The following is a 17,939-nucleotide window of genomic DNA, read 5'->3' as shown; positions in this document are numbered from 1 at the left end:
AATGAGAGCCTCACTACGCATGCGCAGACGGAACGAGACCCTCACTACGCATGCTCCGATTCACGAACCTGACCTACGTACTAGGGGAGTTTCGTGAATTTGCGTAAAGTGCGTTTGTACTTTATTGATGTATAATTTACACTATATTTTCCATAAAATTGCCCCTATTTCTGTATGTGCAAAGAAAAATATTTAAAGACTTACAATCTTCTGTTAGAAATGAAAGAAAAATGAAATAAATATGAATTAGATCAAAGAGAAAGCAGGGAGATTAATATATGCTTCTGCTAGCTTTAAAAGTGGCATTAAGGACACAAAACAAAATCGTGGACTAACATTAAATGTGGTTTTTATTATTTGTTTTTCTGATGATATTTAGGTATTTCATAATGCTCAAAAGCCTTTAAGTACACGAATGAACCATCATCTCGTCTAAAGAACCATTGTTTTTAAGAGTGTGTGCAAAGCAGGACAGTAATCAAGTACAGTTGTGTCAAATTTCATCATATGTACTTTATTTGTACTTGTAAATAGACTCAGACTAAACACTCTCTGTGCAAAATAAGCAACGTGGTCGCTGTTCCACCCGCTAGCAAACAACTTAGCTTATCAATGCTGTTATTTATCCAAACAACGATCCCTGACGTCCTTGCTGAGTTTGTCTCGGTTTGGTTTCCTCTCATCTCGCTTCTGCTTCTCCAGCTTTCACTGCTATGAAAGAATAAAAAAGTAATGCAGGAATCTCTGCTGCTACTTTCACGGCATCACGGACAAAAACAATACACTAGTGACGTGTCGGTGACGTCACCCGCTAAACACACGTGACTGACAGACCAATGAGCAACTCATAATAAACCACTGAATCACTAAACCGACACATTCATTTTAATGTGTATTATAATATTGCTTATTTATATTTAAGTAAAAATTTATTGCAATTCCATATATGAGAATAATAATTTGTACTCGTTACTTATTACAGTTTTGATAATAAACGGAAATTTGACCAAATGAAGCGTTTTTTCATTGTTTTGTGGTGCTTCTGCGCCATCATGTGGATCTTTGCTGAGGTAACTTGTCCAGCTGCTGGTCGGAGATTTACTACATCAGAATCAGAATACTTTATTGATCCCAGAGGGAAATTGCAGATATAAAGAAGAGTAAATAAACATTCAACAATGTGGCTGCACCGCAACAGCGTCTGTACAGGAACTTAAATACTAAAGAAAATCACATTCAACACGTTTCCATGTTGTGTTTTGAGCACTGAGGCATAACGAGTGATTCACACTAAACAGTCAAGGTGAGCACAAGAAACCGGGTGGTTTTATACCAGCTGAACGTGTTTTTACCTCTAATTTCTATGGGCAAACTGTAGCCCAGTGATTAAGGTACTGGACTAGTAATCACAACCATTTATTTGGTGTTTCACTCACTGTCCCGGAGTGTGTGACACTCGTGTACATATCTGGCTGCAGTGGAGGCTGATGGTCCCTCTCCTAATATAACGGCCAGTTTCTCGCTGTCTGTCAGTGTTCTGAAGCCGCTCACTTCTCTTCCAAACTGATCAAAATACTTGTGTCTAATTGTTGTGTATTTTGGGCAGTTTAGAAGGAAGTGCACCTCTGTCTCAACCTCACCTGTCCTGCAGTGACCACACAGTCTCTCCTCTCTGGGGATCCAGGACTTTTTAAACCTGCCTCTCTCGATGGCCAGGCTGTGGTCACTCAGTCTGTATTTGGTGAGGATCTGTCTCTGCTTCGTATCTCGGACAGTGAGGAGATACGTGGCCAGGTTGTATTCATGTTTTAGGGTCAGATAGCAGTTCAGTCTGTTTTGGGATTGAGTTTGGGTTGTCCAATGTTCCAGATAAGTGTTTTTGAGGTGTTTGATAATTTGGGTGATTCTGATTGGTGTTTGGGAAGCAGTGCTGGTCAGAGAGTTAGGGTTGTTAGGGGTCAGTGTGTTGGTCAGTCTCTGGACCAGCTGACACAGGGGACTCTTTTCAGGGTAGAGCTCTTGGGATTGGAGTGCCTGAAACTGCAGGCTTGTTGTGGGACTGGATTTTAGGTGCATCCAGAATTTAAGGGCTCTTTTTTTAATATTAATGATTAATGGGTATCGGCCTAATTCAGCCCTGCATGCGTTGGTTGGGGTTTTTCTCTGTACATGTAAAATCATTCTGCAGAATTCTGCATGCAGGACTTCAGTGGGATGCTTGTCCCATCTAGTGTAGTCATGATGACTGAGTGGACCCCATACTTCACTACCGTATAGCGCAATGGGCAGGATTATACTATCAAAGATCTTTAACCAGATTCCAATTGGGATGTCAATCTTAATGAATTTGTTTTTAATTGAATAGAGGGCTCTGCAGGCCTTCTCTTTCAGTGCATCCACTGCCAGACCGAAGCCTCCTGAGGCGCTGATTTTGAGCCCCAGGTAATCATAAGAAAGGGTGTGGTCTAGGGCGGTGTCTCCTAGATTGAAAGTGTATCTGCTCTCCTGAGATCTGGCTTTCTTTTGGAAGATCATGATTTTAGATTTATCAGGATTTACAGTCAGGGCCCAGGTCTGACAGTACTTCTCCAGCAGATCCAGATGCTGCTGAAGCCCCTTTTCTGTGGGCGACAGCAGCACCAGGTCATCCGCATAGAGGAGAAATTTAACTTCCGTTTTATTTAGTGTCAGGCCGGGATTTGCAGATTGCTCCAATAACACCGCTAAATCATTGATATAGATATTAAATAGAGTAGGAGACAAGCTGCAACCCTGCCTGACACCACGCCCCTGAGTGAAGACCTCAGTCATTTTGTTGCCAATTTTTACTCCACATTTATTATTGACATACATTGATTTAATGATGTCATAGACTTTACCCCCTACACCATTTTGGATAATTTTATAATATAATCCTTCTTGCCAGATTGAATCAAATGCTTTTCTAAAATCTATAAAACATGCAAAAACTTTAGCATGATTTTGTTTGTGTAGTTGTTGGTGGATTAGGGTGTGTAGGGTGTAAATATGGTCAGTAGTGCGATGATTTGCTAAAAAGCCGATCTGTCCATTACTCAGGACACTGTGCTCGGTAAGGAAGGCCTGTATCCGGGCGTTAATGATACAGCAGAACACCTTCCCCAGGTTACTGCTCACACAGATGCCTCGGTAGTTGTTGGGGTCGAATTTGTCTGCACTCTTGTAGATTGGGGAAATAAGCCCCCTGTTCCAGATCTCAGGAAAGCAGCCGGATTGGAGATATTGAACAACCTGAGCAGAGCCTGCTGCAGCTGAGGACTGCTGCACTTCAGCATCTCGGTCCTGATGCTGTCAGGTCCGCAGGCTTTTCTGGATTTGAGTTTTTTAATTTGGGTATTTAATTCTTCCTGTGAAATTTGGTAATCAATTGGGTTCTGATAGTTTTTTATGGTAGATTCTAATATATTTAGATTTTCTATTATTTTTTGCTGTTCTGAATTGAGATCATCTGGTGGTAATTGCTCATATAATTGTTCAAAGTGATTTTTCCAGGTATTTGGATTTTCTATGGCCAGATTATGTGGGTTTTTGTTGCTCAGGTTGTTCCACAGTTCCCAGAATTGATTTTGGTCAATAGAGTTTTCAATTTTTTTGTAAATACTGAGTATAATAGATGTGTTTTTTATGTCGTAAAATCTTTTTATATTCTCTTAGAGTTGTAGCATAATTTGATCGAATTTGATTATTGTTTGGTTCTCTGTGTTTTTGGTTGGATAGATGTCTTAATTTCTTCCTGATTATTTTACAGTCTTCATCAAACCATTCTTCCTTTTGTGCTTTTTGGTTTGGTTTGGTGTTTATAAAATTGAGACCTGCAATTTTAGCGGATTTATAATATATTCCATTAATTTGTAAAACAGCTGTATCAACACCTGATTGGTTTAATTCAAATGATTCTGATAAAAAATTGTTAATATGATTAATGATTTTTGAGGAACCAACAGCAGATTTAAATTTAGCTTCGCTGTCATGATTCCATCTGAATGTTCGGTTTAACTGGGATGTTTTGCAGGGCTCATATTTCATGGTTTGATGCTGACTGAGTCGGTTAAGATTAACATTGATTTGACAGTGATCAGAAAGTGGGAGTTGTGGTCTGACAGTGAACGCACTAATAGTGGAGGGGTCCATGTCAGTGATCGCATAGTCGACTACACTAGCTCCAAGAGCTGAACAGTATGTAAACCTCCCTAAAGAGTCCCCTCGGATCCTACCGTTAAGAATATACAGACCTGAGGATCGACAGAGGTGCACTAGTTCTTTACCATTCCTGTTCAGGATGTGGTCAGGACTGTTTCTTTGAGAGCAGATAGTGCTGAAGTTGATGGAGGTTTGTTTAAATATATATTTGTTACCAGTAGAATCGATGATATCGTTCTCGTTGCCTGTTCTGGCATTTAAATCTCCAACAAGCATGACATTCCCCTGGGCCTGAAAATGTCTGATTTCCTGCTGAAGATTCTCAAAGAAACAATCCTGATAGTACGGAGACTCTAGAGGGGGGGGTATAAGCTGCACATATGTACAAGTCATTTTCACATTCAGTTATGTTTTTATTTAATTTTAGCCAAATATGTGTTGAATGTCTTTTGGTTTCTGACAAATATGGTGATAAATTGTCCTTATACCATATTATAACCTTGAATGCGCTTGACTGTAGCGGGTGATCTGGGAGCTGCAGGGCTGGTGGTAGTTGAGGCTGTGTTGGAACAGGCTGCTAGAAGAGGGCTGGAAGCTGAGTGTGGGGGTGAGGTAGACAGCACAGCACTGGATGTAGGGGCCTGAATGGGTTTGTTTCTTTCAACAAGTGACTTCAGTCTTTGAAAGTCCTTTTCAAAGTTCTTAAGTTGTAATTCAGGTCCCTGGATCATAATGGTTCCAGTTTTATAAAAATTTACGTTAAATTTAGGTGTGGTGTCAAGATACAGCTGTCTAATTGTTTTGTTTCCACACATTTTATAGTTCCTCTGGTCAGCTAGAAGAGTAGTGTGCCAGATATCTGGGTGATCAGTGTAGAACACCAGGTCAGATTTAACTTCTCTTCCATTGACCAGAGTGAAATCAGCTCGGAGTGTCTCAGGGTGTTCTCTCAGTATTTCTGCCTTGTATTTTTTCTTTTTACTCTCACTGTTGGCCTCTTCAGGGTAGCTGATAGTTAGAGAGCTGAAACTGTGCTCAGTTTGCTGGCTCAGTATTGTGTTCATTTTCAAACTGACACAGATTCTAATAACAGTTGGTGGCAGTTGAAGATTCTGTCTAACTGAGTTACAGCTAACAGTCCTTATAAATGTTTAAAATACACAAAAATATACACAAAAATAAGCTTACCCCCTTTCTTATTAGCCAACTCAGCCTGGTTTGTTGATTGGTTGTTGTTTTCCTGTGATTTTCTTGTTTTTTTCCAGATTTCTCCACTTTTTTCCTCTGTCTGTTAGTCAGTCTCTGTTGTTTTGATTTGACTGAGTGGGCCTGAGTTGATAGGTAAAACTTGTTAGTTGTATTTCTTCTTTTTCTTTTTAGTTGATGGATCCAAAAATTGCTCTAAATGTGCCTGATATATTCAGCTAGAGTTTAGATTACTGCTAACCGTCGTATATGTCCAAAAAATCAACAAAAAAGCTTAAAATTTCAGGAGCTCATATTTCTTGCTGTTGTTTAGAACTCTCTCTCTCTCTCTCTCTCTCTCTCTCTCTCTCTCTCAGCCCCATTCTTTCTCTCTCAAGATTCAAAGTAGCTTTATTGGCATGACTGTAGGAAACAATGTTGCCAAAGCATTATTACAACAATAATAAAATTACAAAAGAAGCAAAAGATGACAATAAAACAATAAACAATAAAAGTGAATAGAGATTAAAAAAAAGATACTTTGGTAAATGTACAGGCAGATATACAGATGATATATAACTGTATTTTATATACATATGTAAATATACACAGAACTGTTACCCACTCTCTCTCAGGCGGTGTAGCACTGATACATACTGTGCGGCGAGGGGGGCAGTGTGCCCTTCCCCCAGATTTTTTTTTGTAATTTTTCCAATTCTGTGAGTGTTTGGTAAATTGGGATTTGTAGTTTCAATCTGTCAGTAAAATTTTCTCGTGTTGTTTTGAATTTTTGGCAGTGAAGAAGGAAGTGCATCTCTGTCTCTCTCTGCTACACGTGTTGGGTCTCTCAGTGCCCTAAGTCACGTGACCACACCAAAACACAGCAGAGCAGTAATGTGAGCATGTAAGATGTGGGAGGAGAGGCTACTGTCTGTACAAACACGCTTTCAACTTTCTTATTAAACAGGAGAAACGAGCTGAATGTAGTAAAGAAAAAGTAAAACTTAAGTATTGATACTATCGATATTTGGATCGATCCGCCCACCCCTAGTAACAAGGTTAGAACAGCCGAGTGAATGTGACGTAGCCTAGCCACCTAGTTCACATCTGAGATACTGGGTTATTAAAACCCAAATAACTCAAAAACCATAACTGTTATTATTATTAAATATATACAATAAAGACTTGTGCACTGTGTGCAGTACATTAACTATACGAAATGCATTACAGCTGTGAGTTAATATCCAAGCTCAACAACACCGGCACTTGTTAGCTGCTAAGCTAATTGCAGTGATTTCTGTCTCTATAAGCGCTCTGTATTTATAACCCTTCATTATATTAATGTTGTAATACATACATTTTGTAAGTAGCTGCTCTCAGTGGGGTTGTAGATAAATTCAGATGTTTAAAGTGGTCAGCTTTCTTGTTTCTGGTGCTTTACTGTCTCATAGTTACCATAATGATATATCACCACCAAGCGGCTCATACCACATAGTTGTGTTTGCTGGGTGAATCAACTTGTTAATTGTTAATAGTTACCGAATACATGCGTCCTTGTTCATTGAAAATAAAATATTTGCATTTATGAGCACTTATTAACCAAAACACAAACGCACGGAATAAGAGCCTCACTACGCATGCGCAAGAATCATTTACGTAGTATGCGCAGAGTGCGTATTCTGCGTAAAGGAGCGTCCGTACTTTACGTACGTATATTTACACTATTATTTCCATAAAATTGCCCCAATTTCTGTATGTGCAAAGCAAAGTATTCAAAAATTACATTTTTCAAATGCCTACTAATGATGTATGTTAGGATTATAACAACATAACGTGACGGTACCACATCAAAACACAGCAGAGCAGGAGTGAGGTGAGCATGTAGGATGTGAGAAGAGCGATTCTGTACACACATGGTTTTTAGTTTTTAATGAAACTGGAGAAACGTGCTGAATGTAGCGGAGAAAAAGTAAAACTAAAGTATCGATCCCATCATGCTAGTATCGATCCGATTCCAATACCAACGTTGATATCGATAATATCGGTATTTGGATCGATCCGCCCACCACTAGCTCAGACCTTGTAGCAAACAGTACGACATAGTAACTTTTTGAACACTTTTGTTTTCGGATAAAATAGTTATTATATTTATATTATTATATTTATATTATTACATTTTGATATCAGCGCTAGTTTTGTTTCAGGGTCTGTGTTTAAAAAGCCGGACAATAGAGCTTTCAGTGCAAGATCCTCATCTTTAATGGTGGAACTACAGGATAAAGCTTTGTCGACGGTTTATCCAGATAAATGGTTACCATCAGTTAACTAAACTTACAATATTTGTTTATTTATTATGATTTTAATGTCATGTTTGACACACTTTGGTTACATTCATTGCAGTACATGTAGTTATTTGTTACTCAAGATTAATCAGTTTAGGTTTTCTAATATTAAACACAGTCATGGTAAATTTTGTATCTTCAATTCACTTCACTTGCATGTCTTTGGACTGTGGGAGGAAACCTGAGCTCCCAGAGAAAACTCACATAGACACGGGGAGAACATGCAAAGTTTACACAGAAAGGACCCGGACCGTCCCACCTGGGAATCGAAACCAGTATCTTTTTGCTGTGAGGAGACACTGTGCCACCCAACTAAACCTAAGAGTTTAACTGTTATATTATTGTAATGATTACCGTAGCACTCAATTTAAAGTTAATAATAACAATCTAAAAACTCATCTAAGAAGGCTTCTCACAAGACTTTATAGGCTGTCAGTCGAAATTTATACCCATTCAGTCGAATGAGCATTTGTATGGCTGGGCACTGATGTTGGTCAAGAAAACCTCAATTAATGTTCCAGGTCATTTCAAAGCTGTTCAGGGTTTGTACAGGCCACTGGAGTTTCTTCTATCAAAGCTTTCCTATATGTCTTAACAGGGGCACAGTCATGCTGGAACAAGAACGCTCCCTCCCTGTACTGTTGCTGCAAATTGGAAACATAATTGTATTTATTAAAATAAAAAAAGTTATCCTACACCGACTGTGCTCTTGCAATAAGCTAAGATTAGTTGTGGATACCTGTGGGCAGTCTACTGGATTTTCTTTGTGATATCCAAGAAGTCAGAAAGAATTTCAGGTAAAATGTATAATAACAATAATAATAATATTAAATAATAATAATAAAGAAAATTAAGATCCTTGTTCATGATCATACAAAATAAATAAGACTAGGCAAGGAGTAAAGCACTGCTAACCAGGGGGAGAATTATCTGACATTTGTTTAACAGACATGCAATATTGTAAATATAATACTGTAAATTCCAATTGTATTTTTAAGGGCGGCACGGTGACTCAGTGGGTAGCACTGTCGCCTCACAGCAAGAAGGTCCTGGGTTCGATCCCCAAACGGGGCGGTCCGGGTTCTTTCTTTGTGGAGTTTGCATGTTCTCCCCGTGTCTGTGTTGGTTTCGCCCAGGAGCTCTGGTTTCCTCCTACAGTCCAGAAACATGCAGTCAGGTTAATTGGAGACACTGAATTGCCCTACAGGTGAATGGGTGTGTGTATGTGTCTGTGTGTGTGCCCTGCGATGGACTGGCGCCCCATCCAGGGTGTTACTGTGTGCCATGCGCCCATTGAAAAGCTGGGATAGGCTCCAGCACCCCCGCGACCCTGATTGGATAAGCGATTAAGAAAGTGAGTGAGTGTTCCAAAGCAACTTTGCTGAGATTGAGATCGACAACTGCTAATAAGCTGGCCTGTAGTGACAAGTACCATCAATCAAAACCAATCCATTCTTTTATAAAATTACTTAAAAACATTTATTCAATGTCTGGTAAACCACTGCTTAATCCTGGCCAGGGTTACTGTGGGTCTTTATTAATGGGCAAAAGGCTGGAAACACCTAAGACAGGTTGCCAGTCCATCACAGGATAGACAAACACACACATTCACACCCTGGGCAATTTTTGTAGCTCTAATTGGACTGACTGCATGTCTTTGGACTGTGGGAGGAAACCGGAGCACCTGGAGGAAACCCACACAGACATTGGGAGAACATGCAGACCTCACACAGAAAGGACCCTGGTTGTCCAGCTGGAAAATTAAACCCTGTAAGGTGATAGAGCTACCTAGTGCGCCACCATGCCGCCTTAAAATGAGGTAAATTAACACACATATATTTAAAAATATATTGGTCAGATGGTGTGAGAGAAAAGAATTAAAGGCTATATGTGCAAAATAATATAGACATATCTAAAAATAAAACCACGAACAGGAATTTAAAGTACTTAAATAGACCTCACTTCCTCAAGATCTTTGGACTGAGAGAGCCTGGGCAGTAGTGAACATTCCTACACAAGCAGAAAGCATTTATAAACCAGATCCTCTATGGAACGCAGATGTGGAAAAAACGATGAGTAAAGTGTGTTGGGATGCATCCAATACGTAACAGTTATTACGCATTACGCATTACGTATTACGTATCACGCATTTGCTCTTCCTGTCTGCTGACCGAAAAGAGATGGAACAACAATCAAGCATGTTGTAAATGTTGAGCTGCAGGACTTCACATGGTATTTTTTTAGGGTTTTTTTTTTTAGACAAAACAAGATAATTTAGATAAGATTTAAGGCTTTGCAAAGCTTTGTGATATTTACAGATATGTGATTTTGCCTTGAGATGAGTTTTCCTGTCTGAACAGGCTAACGGTGCTTATCAAGCACGTGTTTCAGTCTAAGTGGTGTGTTAGTACGAAGTTGCATTTACTTCCGTCTAAGGATTTTGGTGTTTATTAGTGCAATTCGAGCCTAATGTTGGGTGTGGTAGTGTCGTCTAGGGTCACTTACTCAAGTAAACAGTAAAATTCCAGCAAAATTAAGAAATCCCGGAAGGACACATGCGATTATACGGTGATCACACATCATTTCCTTTCTTGGGAAACATAGAAAGCCTCCTCTATTTTTAAACTTCCTTAAATATTCAAGATTTGGATTTGCTTTTATGTTGAGATTCACATACCATACTTGACATACACCGTATTTGCATTCTTGCATTGCATTCTCGATCGTGTTACACACTGTAGGTCCTAGTGGTCGTGCTTGGTACCTGAAAACAGCTTAAATGATGTCTGAACACAAATGTACAAATTCAGAATTACAAAAAGTCTTAAAACAACAGCATTTTATTCTGAGCTGCTTAAAAGTGCGTCGTCTTAAAATTGTGAGAGAGTTTTTAAACTAGTGCAGAGCCAGGAAACAAAGGAGACAAATCTCTTGGCTGAGTCACTAAAGGGCTTCTGTGTATACAAAACAAACCATCTTGCAAAGGATTTCATGCCTGAATAATTAGGAATTAAGGGCAACATTGCCTTGAAAAAAGAGGGTGATGGTGCCAACATATTGATATCTCTGTGATATCCAGGAAGTCACAAAAAATTCCAGATAAACAATGTAAAATAATTCAAAATAATAATAATAAAGAAGGGCGGCACTAGGGCTCGGTGGGTAGCACTGTCACCTCACAGCAAGAAGGTCCTGGGTTTGATCCCCAGGCGGGGTGGCCGGGTCCTTTTTGTGCGGAGTTTGCATGTTCTCTGCGTGGGTTTCCTCTGGGAGCTCTGGTTTTCTTCCCACAGTCCAAAAACATGCAGTCAGGTTAATTGGAGACACTAAATTGCTCTATAGGTGAATGGGTGTGTGAATGTGTGTCTGCCCTGCGTAGGACTGGCGCTTCGTCCAGGGTGTTCTGTGTGCCTTGTGCCCATTGAAAAGCTTGGATAGACTCCCCAAGCTCACTGTAAGGTGTCTGGATACTTTTCATCATTAAGTGTAAGTAATAAGTCAAAGTTATAAAGCTTAACAAGGTATAAAGTCAACATTTTCTTTTAAATGTCTAATGTGTAGCATACAAAAATCACATTTTAAGACATAAAGACATATTATTTACTTCATATGCTTAAAGCTTTACAATAAAATGAAACTTCTGCTGCCCTCTTTCTCCTTTTGGTGGTGGGAATGTGTTTCCATATAATATGTTCTTTTGACACACTTAAAACGAGCAAAACCTTCCAAAAAATAAAGGCTTAGAAAGAGGGTTGTGGTGCCACCTTATTATTGCTAATGGTAAGGTGTCTGATTACTTATTTAGTGTCAATGATCATTCAGTGTAAGTAATAAGTCAAAGTTATCATGGTCGACAAGGTACAAAGTCAAGCTTTTCTTTAAAATGTCTAACTTGTAGCATACACATCAAATTTTAAGGCATTAAGACGTATTATTTACTTCATACGCTTAAATCTTTCACATAAAATGAAACTTTTTAAAATACTGTATATTATAAAATGTTTATACTTTATGTAGCCCTGTTTCTCCTGTCAGTGGTGGAAATTAGTTTTCACACAGTATAATGTATTACGTAACCAAGATCTTCATACGTGCAAGATCCTCATACTGTGGTAAAATAAAGAAGAGACAGAGTAATTCCTCTTTTTTATTTTTAGATCAGGGTCTCCTTATAGCCTAACCAGGAACACGACTGTTTATTTTAAACCGTTACATTTTCTATCACCTAGCTAAAGCTAAAATCTAAGCATTTTACTTACATTGTGTCATTTTAGTCTACTTTTAATGTTGTTCTATGGTATAAAACAGTTTAATAAAGACGTGAAATTCTACAGGGCTGTTTGATGCAATGATTCATGAGGGTCACCAGACTGCAGACAGTTCATAACAATTAATAATAAATTAAACCTACAGATGAAACCCCACCCCGTGAAGTTCTACAGGATAATCCCAACTGCAGGATACTTCACTAAAGTAGAACAATACTGTGGCTAAAGTGCTACGGAAAGTGAGGAAAATGAAAGCTGAAGTAATTGGCTAAAGGAAAATAACTAAAAACAAAAATAGCAAACCATTAGGTGCATCCTGAAGTGGACAGAAGATAGGCGATCACATCACAACTATCTTTTCTGTCTTCTTTCTGCTTCTGGTTGTGACTTATGGTTTTTTTTCTTTTGTTACACAGACATGCAAACAAATGATAAGTAGAACCATTTCACTTCAAGAACAGAAGCCAGATATTTCTACTATATAAACCTTCTGAGTATTAGCTTAGGTGTTTCAGCCACACGTCTTGTTATCAGGTGTATAAAATCAAAACAATTATGTGTTCTCAACTTTGTTAAATTCTTGTTCATTCAATCAAATGGTAATGAACATCCCGGGTCACCTTGAAGGTTTTTAATTGGAGTTGAGGTCATGGCAGGCCACTGGATTTCCTCCACAGCAAACTCGTCAACTCATGCCTTTGTAAATCTAAATTCAAATTTCAGAAGGTTTACCCACAGTTTTAACCATATAGCATATGTACTAATAAATAAGCTTCTTTGTGAAACTGTGCTGTTTCATGCTGTTCTTCAATGGTCAGGACTCTCCCAGGACCACTACAGAGCAGGTATTATTCAGGTGGTGGATCATTCTTAGCACTGCAGTGACACTGACATGGTGGTGGTGTGTTAGTGTGTGTGCTGGTATGAGCGGATCAGACACAGCAGCGCTGCTAGAGTTTTTAAACACCTCACTGTCACTGCTGGACTGAGAATAGTCCACCAACCAAAAATATCCAGCCAACAGCGCCCCATGGGCATCGTCCTGTGACCACTGATGAAGGTCTAGAAGATGACCGACTCAAACAGCAGCAATAGATGAGCGATCGTCTTTGACTTTACATCTACAGGGTGAACCAACTAGGTGGGAGTGTCTAATAGAGTGGACAGTGAGTGGACACGGTATTTAAAAACTCCAGCAGTGCTGCTGTGTCTGATCCACTCATACCAGCACAACACACACTAACACACCACCACCATGTCAGTGTTACTGCAGTGCTGAGAATGACCCACCACCTAAATAATATCTGCTCTGTGGTGGTCCTGTGGGGGTCCTGACCACTGAAGAACAGGGTGAAAGCAGGCTAAAAAGGTATGTAGAGAAACAGATGGACTACAGTCAGTAATTGTAGAACTACAATGTGCTTCTGTATGGTAAGTGGAGCTGATAAAAAGGACAGTGAGTGTAGAAACAAGGAGGTGGTTTTAATGTTATGGCTGATACAACTAAACTATAATTATCATAATCAAATAAGCGTCTCTATAAAAATTTGATGGACATATTGCCACAAATATTGTGAAAACTGTGTTGGAATTAGTTCAGACATTATTAGCTCCTGGCAGCTATGTAATAAACATGCCTGTACTCAACATTCAAATGAAAAAAATGACGTTTACTTATAAGATGTTTTCAATGCCACACTTACCCTGATTTAAGAGCTGCTTAAGAAATGAAAAGTTTAATTGCTACTCTTACATGGTAGTGATGACTAACACATAAGAAACCAGCATTAAAAGTGTTACGTATTCAGTGTTGACGTATTTGCTCTTCCTGTTTGCTGAATAGAAAGAGTAACAGAAGCAGTTTAGCATGTCAGCTGCAGCTGCCGGACTTCACATGGTATTTATTTCGTTTTTGTATTTTTTTTTAAAAGTTTTGGACATGCCAGATAAGGCGGATAGCTTGCAAAACCTTATTGACATTTCGAAATCATTTGGCCTCGAGATGGATCTCTCGGATCTTTCTGTTGAACCGGCTAGCGGTCTTTAGAAATCTTCCTGTTTGAACTGGCTAACGGTGTTTAGCACACGTGTTGTTGCTATGATAATAAGCATGTTCATTTTTAATTAGTTTTACTCCTGTTGAAGGAATTCGGTTTGCGTTAGTGCTATTACAGCTAAGTTAGGTGTTGTCGTGTCCATTGGGTCACTGACATGAAAATACAGCCAAGTTCTGTGGTAAAACTAAGAAATCTTACAAAGACACTCAAGATATCATGAAACTATAATTATATACGTCATACAGAGATTATAAAGCGTAAATAAAAGAGTTTAGTTGGACCACAGAACTTTAATGCAGCACTGCTTTTTCAAGGCGGTAAAACCAGAACATTTCAGGGGAGTGGTCTTTAGATATTAGCACAATGCTAACATGCTAAGGCGACTGGGCTATCCCGCGCTTTGTTTAGAAATAGTTATTTATTCGTGAGCACGTAGGTTTTTGTTTAATCCCTTGAATTTGGTTGGTTATATTGCATTTACAGAGGTAGCAAAACAAGTTTTAAATCACAAGTTAGCTTTTGCTAAGCTGCTAATTAACTGCTAAATGCACCACAATGGCTGACAATTACCGCCTAAATTATTCCAAAGCCATTCACGCAAAAACAAACAGACAGACGTGCCATTCTATAGATGTACAGTGATGTATTATCACTTTACTAACTGGTACATCCTGATCAGGGTCACTGTGAGTACAGAGCTTATACAGAAACAATGAAGGCCAGGAATGCACCCTGAACAGTTCATTTCAGGGCATCACACACTCACCCGTTCACTCACACAGTCCCACCTAGAAATGGTGATCGATCGAGTAGTGGTTATCTCACAGCAAGGGTTTGATTCTTGGCTTCTGGTAACTGTCTGTGAGGACTTTTGTATGTTCTTCTCATGCCCCCGTGTGTACATGTTATTATTTATTAAGACAATAAGCACAGAGAGATTCGGTGCCTTGCGTTTTTCAGATTCCTGTGCAGTGCCAGGAAGACCCGTTTGGGTTCAATGCGCTGGTGGTCTACGGGGACACGTCATACCCTCTGGTTAGGTGTACCCCATTTTTGAGCAGCTATGATTCCATTGAGCCTGTGGAGAATAACCATGGACGGTGAACTTTAATGTTTTTTTTAGTTTATATTGATCATTCCATTGAGCATTCCTAATGCTAAAACTTAGCTCTTCTTTATCCTTAGGTACCCCAGCTTTCAAGGTGTCTGGAGTAATGCAGAGAATTATAACAACCGTAAGTATAAAAATAATATGAACAGTGCTTAATAAAGCCCATCATTACAGAGAGCTAAGTTCTAGTCTCAGCGGTGTTGTTGACCTGGTCGGCGTTTGACAGGCGTTTTAATTGGCCGCTGACCGGTCGAGTCACCTAGTGGATAATTCACATAACATGACATATTGGAGAACAGTCAATTTCTTGGACATAATACTAAGCAAAAGATTTAGTTTTGTTATTGTTTGTTATTATTTTTCCTGAATAACACTTCACAGTGAAATTACTGAAGGGGCGGCACGGTGGCTCGGCCGGTAGCACTGTCGCATCACCGCAAGAACAGCCTGGGTTCAATCCCTTTCTGGAGCACATAAGTTTGAACTTAACAATTGGGAGAGGTGTCCAGATACTTCTTTGCTGTGTATCAACATTTTTCAAAGCATTTTCTGATCACTTTAGGAGCACCAACAACTCGTATGCAGGATGAACCGGATTCTAGATACCATGGACAACCCAACAGCACTCCATGTCCAGCCCTGCATGAGATTGTAGATGCACCCCAATCACGAGCTCCTATCCATCCAAGATCTACTGATGGTAAAACATTTGCTACATTTAAATATAATCTTCCAAACCTAATTTTGAAGTGTTTTAAAGGAAGACCTAAATCAAGCAGTTAATGGCTTAAAGACTATTATCAATTTAAAGAAAGCGATTAGTTACAGGAATTGTTGGGGCAACCACTTTGTAGGTCACCTGTGGGGTTTCTTATTTTAAGTAATAAATGAAATCATTCTAATGGTAATTTGAAATGAGAGCAATAACTGGTCCAAAAGAGCAGGCCGGTAATACGTTTAGGCCACACAACACTCCAGATCTGGCTCATAAGCTTATATCATGATGCCGATATAGCCAAATCAAAAAGTGTGATGCAGCCAAAACACTTTGGCTATTTAGCTAGGTTGATCAAGTGTTCATTAGTTCTTTCTTGCTGCTCATTGTAGGATGCTCTCCAGTATATGTGCCAGTGGGAGGTATGGGGCAGTACAGGTCTCTGGAGCAGGACAACCTTCCAGAGGAGGATGAGAAAAACAAGAGTCCAAAGAAAAAGAAGAAGAAAGTGACAAGGAAGAATGGCAAGAAATCTCGTCGAATTGGCCGTTTAGGATCATCTGACCAGAATGTATCTGTAGTTTAAAATTCCTTCCCTCTGTTTTAAACTAAACAGATTTGTTCACTTAACTAGACAGCTTTTCAAATGTAGTGCTAACACTAGTTTGGTTTCATATGTCTTATTTTTTTCCTTATTAATATTTGATGTAGGAAATAAAGTTAGTTACTGACCAGTAGTATCTGGAATTCTGACCTAGAAATTGTTGGACAGTCCAAATCCATGGCTATTAACATTTTCCAGCTTTAATAGTCTTTTTCTGTGAAGGCATTCCACAGTGTTTTGAAATGTGTCTGTGGAACGTAAGAGCTTTTCCCCACAGTGTTCAATGAAGTTAAGTTTTGGGCGCTGTTCAGGCCACTGAGTTCCTCCATTTCAAATGTCAAACTATGTTTGTGGAGCATTCATGTTGAAACTAATGTACAGCTGTTAGCAATACATGTGGCTGAAACACCTAAACTTGATTATGAGGGACGTTCACATACTTTTGACAACATAGTGTTTGTAAACTCTTTTCTTCTTGCACTTTTAGTTTTGGCACATTGGTGCAGCAGGTAAAGTGGGTGCACAACATCAGCATCCTGTAAACTAATTTTCGAACATTGTCTCTGGTTACATAGAGTTTGGTTTGCTTCCACCATCCAAAATCATGCAGAAAGGTGATTGGCTGCTCTAAATTGCACCTAGATGTGGGTGAGTGAATGGACAGGTGCGTGGGGCTAACACTGGTGTTTTCCCACCAGTGTTTCTCTGTAGGTTTTGGGCCCATTGTAAAAAAAGAAACAACTACTGAAATAAACAGATTTGTTACTCTAGTTGTCTTTTTTGTTTCTGCTGTAATGTTGTACTGTTATCTCTTTAAAGAAATGTTTAACAGTTTGTTAGTTATTAGTACATTTTGTAATAAAATATATTTAAAAGTACTGTAAAAACATCACAATTTCAAATAAGTTTTTCTTACATTTTGTATACACTAATACAAACTATGTCTGCATAAATATATTAATAAAGATTTTTTGTTTGTTCCTGAACTACAAAAATCCCCAAAAGGTTGATATTTATTATCTCAAATCTTTTATTACCATTTGACCACGATTATTCTAAAATGCTACATTATTTCTTTCATTTTCTCATTTTTGTAACACAAACCTAATTCCAAAAAAGCATGGACGGTATACAAAAAAAGCTTGGACAGACTACACAAAAGCTGGGACAGCATTGTTCATAAACTGTTGAACTGTTTGCTCACACTGGACCCATCCTTGTGCAGAAACAACTGAGACTTTGATTAACGCACCTTTTATATTCTGAATTTCTTTCATTTGTTTGTTTGTTTATTTGGATTTTAACATCAAGTTTTACACTTTTGGTTACATTCATGACAGGAACGGTAGTTACTCATTACACAAGGTTCATCAGTTCACAAGGTTATATCGAACACAGTCTTGGACAATTTAGTGTCTCCAATTCACCTCACTTGCATGTCTTTGGACTGTGGGAGGAAACCGGAGAACCCGGAGGAA

General features: G+C 38.9%; 1 long non-coding RNA gene across 2 annotated transcripts; it reads right to left on the bottom strand.

The window, feature by feature from the left end:
- Positions 1–432: 432 nt before the first annotated feature.
- Positions 433–6,868, bottom strand: LOC134334672 (uncharacterized). 2 transcript variants are annotated; one of them, XR_010015506.1, is made up of 3 exons: positions 6,722–6,868; positions 5,368–5,787; positions 433–711 (listed from the first exon to the last, which is right to left on the bottom strand). It is a non-coding gene; the product is annotated as an uncharacterized LOC134334672 (long non-coding RNA). The 2 variants fall into 2 exon arrangements; XR_010015507.1 differs by having other exon boundaries at positions 439–711; positions 5,368–5,508; positions 6,722–6,861.
- Between the last annotated feature and the right edge of the window lie 11,071 nt (positions 6,869–17,939).

Source organism: Trichomycterus rosablanca, chromosome 20 (genome assembly GCF_030014385.1).
Source record: "Trichomycterus rosablanca isolate fTriRos1 chromosome 20, fTriRos1.hap1, whole genome shotgun sequence".
Taxonomy (NCBI): domain Eukaryota; kingdom Metazoa; phylum Chordata; class Actinopteri; order Siluriformes; family Trichomycteridae; genus Trichomycterus; species Trichomycterus rosablanca.
This window is presented reverse-complemented; position numbering and strand designations above follow the sequence as displayed.